Source organism: Sinocyclocheilus anshuiensis, unplaced genomic scaffold (genome assembly GCF_001515605.1).
Source record: "Sinocyclocheilus anshuiensis isolate Anshui unplaced genomic scaffold, SAMN03320099.WGS_v1.1 scaffold375, whole genome shotgun sequence".
In the NCBI taxonomy this organism is placed as follows: Eukaryota; Metazoa; Chordata; class Actinopteri; order Cypriniformes; family Cyprinidae; genus Sinocyclocheilus; species Sinocyclocheilus anshuiensis.
Genome location: NW_015549594.1, coordinates 679,906 through 686,634, shown reverse-complemented (window position 1 = coordinate 686,634; position 6,729 = coordinate 679,906). Strand labels below are relative to the sequence as shown.

Genomic DNA, 6,729 nt, shown 5'->3' with positions numbered 1-6,729 from the left:
ATATATATATATATATATATATATATATAAACAAAGGGACTACCTCATGCATTCTCCAACAGATGACCTAGTTTAAAAGTTTGAGGTAAAGTAAGTTTCAGAGATGGTGATTCATGCTCTTGATTAATAAATAAAATAATCTGCAACACATAATACCAATAAATGACAATGAACAATTGTCATTTAACAGTCAAATTCCACATTTTGAACAAAAGAAAAGGCCTGAAACCCAAGGTACTCCACAGCTGTCAAGGATAATAAAATGTTTCACTTTCATTTAATGCAGTCATTTATCACGTTTAAACAGCGAAACAGAAAGGTTAAGTGAGATCCCGTGAGATATATGTTTTAACGTCAACGCTTTCCGCCACAAAGAGCCAAGTCATCCATGGCCTCTTGTCTGTCTTCATTGCTGTTAATAACAGTATGAAACTCAATCAATGAAAGCAATTCATTTCATTTTGCATGCTAATCATTCAGCAATGCTAAACACATAAGCCCTTATTTGAGAAGCGCATGAATTGTGGCAACAGTTTCCGCTCGCTCCAGCTGTAGTGCTGAAATGAAAAACTCATTGAGAAAAGTCAACACTGATTGCACTGTACTGCATTAAAACGCAAATATTTATGTTGTGACATTTTCCACAAATCAATAACTTAATCCACTTTCTGCCAAATGCTTTTGAAAAAGGCCATGCTGTGCTATAATGGTCTGGCCTTTAACTACAAAAGCCTTTCTGTGAATTGAACTTCGGACCTTGAATCCATCCATCCATCTTGGAGGGAGAAGGTCTAGCTGTGTGTGTGTGTGGCTATATTCACACCAAAGCAGAATACAGTGTCTGTCCTTAGTGCTAAATACAGTTTACACAAACTTTATTATGAAAATGAAGAGTCACATCTCAATCGTTTTTAAGCGTTTTCTAAGTTATTTAAAACAGCACTATGTAACTTTTTCTGTGTTCAAAATTTGCAAAATGTATATAATGAGCGAGTACATCATGAATTCATGGTCTGGATCCCCAAAGGGAGGAGGACTGAAGGCCTGGAGTACGACAGGCCGCGGTGTAGAGGAGGGGACCTTAGGAACATATCCCTCTCGCGGGAACAGAAACGCTTTGGCCAGACCGGGCACAAAGTCAAGATAAGACAGGGCCACTGAAAGGGCCTGCAGATCCCCAAAAGACTCACAAACAGATATCAGACTGACACACACACAGAGCGCTTGCTGAATGACAAAAAGCTGACGCTGGTCTCACCGCACGTGCTTTTATAGCCTCCTGGTCATTACGTCACCCGCCCGTGTCGTCTCGCCCATCTATTGGTCTGATTACACACGAGGTTCAGAGCCGGTCACGCTGAAGGGCGTTCCCCTAGCGTTTTCCGACGCAGCTCGAGTTCCTGAAGAGGAACTTAGAGAAGTAGCTCCGGTTGGAATGTTCTTCCGCGGGATGTGTGCAGTTCTGTTTATTAACCGCTAGAGTGCCAAAAGTTACATAGTGCTGCTTTAAATAGACAAATTATTGTTTTAGTCTGAACACTAAGTTTTATTTTTTGCCAATAAGTAAGAAATTAATAATTTTCTTAAGCAAGGACAGATTAAAATTGACCAAAGGTGACAGTAAAGACTGTCAGTTAAAAATTTGAAATAAATGCTGTTCTTTTGAACTTTCAATTAATCAAAACTTTCAACTGTTTTCAGAATTGCGTGATATAAACAAAGAATTCTGACTTTCTTTCTTGCAGTTCTGAGGTTACATCTTGAAATTCAGATTTTTTCCTCAGAATTCTCAGTTTAAATCTCACAATTCAGTTTTTTTTTTGTTTGTGCCACAGAATAAAAAAGGTAAACGACTTTTTATCTCACAAGTTTGAATTTTGTTCTTGCATTTGCAAGTTTATATCTCACAATTCACAATTTTATATCCTGAAATTGTAATTTTTTATAAAACAAAATAAATTTAATTTTAATATTTATATTTTATATTATTTTTATATTTTTATATAGAGTTTAAATCTCGGAATTCTGATTTCTCCACCTTTTTTAACCCTGTGGCGGAAACAAGCTTCCATACATAAGAGACTTTAAAAAAATCTTTTGAACAGCAGATGTACTTTGTGTGAATCAAGTCTATGTGAAATAACCAGCCTCTATAATTTGTCTTTGTGGACAGCCACTAATTTTCTATTTCATTTTTCATCTGGGCCCTGCTCTTTAACAGCAGAGATATAACAGTCATCGGTGTCCCCGAGACATTATCAAAACCTGACAAAGCGCCCCAGTGTGGGCCTAATAAAGATCCTTTATGAGGCTCAGTGCTTTAGCAGGACTTAGAAAAAGCATTGGACTTCATTGATTTCGTGCACAGTGCGGTTTATTTACACTTCCTCTCTATCTGTTATCAGACACAGGCTGCTATTGTTTTCTCTAGCGTGGGCCACTTATGACGCTTATTTTGCAAGAGGTGTTACTTTAAGTGTGACTGGCATGAGGAGTGGCCAGACTATGGTGTATTTTTATTTCCCCAATTGTCTTTATGTACATGTCTCATATACAGAGGTATTACAAATGATTTTTAGGAAGGAGGGGAGGTGAGCTTCGCAGTTGAGCGATGTCTTTGCATTGATTTAGCTCCTGGATAGGTACTTAGAGACCACAATTTTCCCTGTGTGAAGCAAAATCAGCAATTAAATGGACTGAAATGCTGTTTTGTTACACTGTACACTCTTAAAAATAAAGGTGCTTCAAAAGGTTCTTCAAGCGATGCCATAGAAGAACCCTTTTTGGTTCCACAAAGAACCATTTAGTCAAAGGTTCTTTAAAGAACCATCTCTTTCTTACCTTTTTAAAATCTGAAGAACCTTCTTTCGCCACAAAGAACCTTTTGTGAAACAGAAAGGTTCTTCAGATGTTAAAGGTTCTTTATGGAACCATTTAGACAAAAAGGTTCTTCTATAGCATCGTGAAGCACCTTTATTTTTAAGAGTGTATGCTGCCATTTGCATGCAACATTGTTTTTGTTTGAGGACAAAACAAAAGCAGTACTTTACAATGAAGGTTTGACAATGATAAAGATTTTCCCTGCTGACCTTTTAACACAAGGCAGTGTGATGCTTTTGTTAGACTGACAAGAAAGTGCTGCCCACTGCATTGAACCTTCACATTCTCCTTTTCCTCCATCATCAACTTGGATTTGATTTTTATCAATACTTTCTTTATAAATGCAGTATGAAAAAATCCAGTTATAAAATGTCAGGCATCTGGTTTTGTATTTTGTTATTTGATATTTTAATAGGCAAATCATGATGGATTGGATGGATGGATTTAATTTAGCATTCATAAAAAAAAATGAACATCTATCACACTTACCCTCTGATACTGCAAAGTCACCAGTGCTCTTCTGAAAAAAAGAGAAAGAAAAATAGCACAATTATTTTCATCAAGCCACCAATGTAATGATTTAACTTTTTTTTCAAATTCTCAAAAGTGGAAACTCAGCCTTTTAAAAGCAAGTTACATAATAATTCAGTCTTTTTCATAATTCATAGCAAGCACAGCATATACTGTACTGTAACCAATATCTGAATGGTGGGAGATAAACGTTAAGCTCTACCAGACGCCCCCAAACCACCATTTGATGCTCTGTCGTTTGCTTTACAGAGGCCGGTCCTTTGGTTAAAAGGGTCATAACAGCATAACAACACTTGCACGTTGGTTATATAATATGTGGGCGTGATAAAAACAGAAATAAATAGAATAGAAATGCATCACATCTAGTCGCAAATCCCTTCTGTGCTTGCAGTCTTAGGAAATGCTTTCATAGTTAGACAAAATCTCTGTAGATTGCTGAAGAACACATAATTAGGCACTATTTTTGTTCTGCTTATAAATGCTTCTTTTGAGGAAGAAATTACCAGAGATTGTTCTGTACCTAATAAGCAATGTCTTTCATTTCATAAACAGAGTGCAGAACCATCCTTTATTTAACAGCTGCTCAAAAAGACTTCTCTTTTCTACAGAATACATTATTGTAAACACCATGCATTAGTGCAAAAAGTAAAGTACAGTTAAAGTAAAGATTACAAAATACATAAAACAACCATATGCAGAATTATGTGGCCCCATTAGTTTGTTTGGTGATGGTTTACAGCTAAGAAGAACCTTAGCAACTGTCATATGAATGTGCTGCTGATGATTTATAGGAAATGCTTATTCTACAATAAATCACTCTATGACCTGTGTAATCTGCTCATTAGTCAAAGATTGTAATTTCTTATGTATTGATTAACTGACAGTATGAATAATTATTTTTTCATACAGATAAAGATATTATAATTTTTATTAATGTGCAATCCATTAGTGGTGGGGATTTCAATGACTGTGTAGTTTACATGTTACACCAGTAGGTGGCTGATGAGTCATTCATTCAGCCAATTCATTCAGACAAGCTGATTTATTCAGGAACGAAACAAGTGTGTCTTTATGAGTGAGTCATTGAATCATTCATTCAACCAAACATCACTACTCTCTGTGGCTATATTTTTTGGAACTAGTTGTGTTGGTGGACCAAAAGCAGATAAAGCTAAATATAAGTGACTCAGTATTAACCTGTTGATTAAAAACACCGAATCAACAATATCACACACGCAGCTGTGCTGTTTTTATGATTATCAAGGCTCGTGATATTGCTTATGCTTCTCAGATGATAGTCTGTTATTGTCTCCATTTAATCATGAATCTTTTTATTACACTTAATTGTATTTGAATAATTTGTCACATTGAAAAAGAAAATGCAGATGGAGACAGAATGTCACATATTCACAGATCTTTGGTGTGAAAGCAGAGAAATCAATGACACTTTTTAAGGTGAAGGGTGACCCTCAAGGCAGGACAGATCTATAGACAGCACATTAGCCCTCTGTGATGACAGACGTGCATTTGAATGATTAATAGTGCATGTACTTGAAATAAAGACTTATTGATGTGACCTTTGAATGCAGGAATTTGGTGCAAATGGAATGACATAAATCCACAGGAATTATCCTTCCTGATATTTCCATACCATCATCGTCCTTGCCAGGAGAATAGAATAGTGTAGAATTGTGGCACAGATGTTAGGCATTGAACATGCAGAAATATCTCTGAATATTATTCAGAGAGTAAAACAGATTGTTATATGACATTTGTATGTTGTCAACTGACAACATTTTTTAACTTGAATTTAAATGAGAAAAAAATATATAAAGTAATTGAAAATAATCAAATATATAAATTAAATTAATAAAATATATAAACTAATTTATAAATTAAACAAAAGATTGTGACTAGTCACTTTTTTTTTTTACTTCAGTGTATATTTATTATTTTTGTATAGACACATACTATAAAATTTTGTCTATACAAAAATCTGTTAAAATTTTAACCATTATCACTCAGGAAAAAAACAGACAGTTAGAAGAGACAATTAGACAAAGAAAATTTATTTGGCTCACATTAACCTTTTGTCACATTGTATAGGTTAAGTTGTTTGTCGTGGGCTGTTTTTTGAATTTTTTTTTCTATACAGAAACAGAATTAGCAAATAAATACCACAAATTATATATTGTAAGAAAATTGTAAGCATTTTTAACTATACTACAATACCGTAGATAAAGCAAAGACTTGAAAGTTTTGAATCCTTCCAGTTGCTAAAATACAGTCCTTGTTAACGTTATTCTGTGACAATTACCTCCAATCTCCTTAAATACATCTCACATAAATGTCTTATTATAACACTGTGCAATCCAAGGAATTAATAATATACTGCACACATTCTAGACTGTTTGATCATTTCATTATAACTACGCCTTTTAACTTCATTTCAAGGTCTCTGTTTATTTTCATAAGTATGTATACAGTAGGTTTCATCTATGTACTTAATCTAAGTGATGACTCTCAAAAAGATTGCTAATTAGTTTAGATGATGACTCCATACACTGCATACTAGCAGCAAAGAGCAAACAGCTATTCTAGGAAACTGAATACTGTTATTTTGGCTGATGGGATTTTAATGAGTAACAATATCTACTTTTTGCCTCGTAAGAGGAAATGCTCACACTGACAGCAGACGTTGTCTTACCCAGTGTTGGGTGTAACTCATTACAAGTAATGCGAGTTACGTAATCAGATTACTTTTTTCAAGTAACTAGTAAAGTAACGCATTACTTTTTTAATTTACAAGAAAATATCTGAGTTACTTTTTCAAAAAACTAATGACAGTTACTTTGTTTTCCTATTAATTGACTGACAGCTCTCCTGTCCCCATATTGGGAGAAATCGGGAGTACAGAGGCGTTGTGTGCGCTGTGTGAACATGATGTTACTGTAGTTCTAGACTAAATGTGAATGTGCATTAATTCATCCCACTCACAAAAAACAGATTTAGTATTCATCAAAATGAATGAAAACAGTGAAATGCAAACTCAGAATATGACGCAAACCTGCAATAATTAAATATGTTAAATAACACAAATGTATCTAATCCCATTTTATTAACCAATATCTTTGCTGCTGACCTTTGATGATCCAGTTCAACCACACTAATAAGCAAAAATGACTTTAGAGAAACTAACAATTGTGCTTTGTTTTTTTATTACTGAAGAGTGTTTCTTCTCCTGCGTTCTACTGTACAGACGTGAATTTACTTTTGCTTCAGCCTGAGGTTTATTCATTACACTTTTTGGTGTGAAAG

General features: G+C 34.7%; 1 protein-coding gene across 3 annotated transcripts in view; it reads right to left on the bottom strand.

The window, feature by feature from the left end:
- The window catches only part of tnr (tenascin R (restrictin, janusin)), a 138,345-nt gene that overhangs the window by 101,324 nt on the left and 30,292 nt on the right, over nucleotides 1–6,729 (bottom strand). For 2 of the 3 annotated variants that reach the window (XM_016446858.1, XM_016446860.1), the window contains one exon: nucleotides 3,370–3,400. The exons of the other annotated variant lie outside the window; for it this stretch is intronic. The gene's annotated coding sequence lies outside the window, so the exon portion shown is untranslated. The remainder of the gene's footprint in view (nucleotides 1–3,369; nucleotides 3,401–6,729) is intronic. 3 annotated transcript variants of the gene reach the window in all.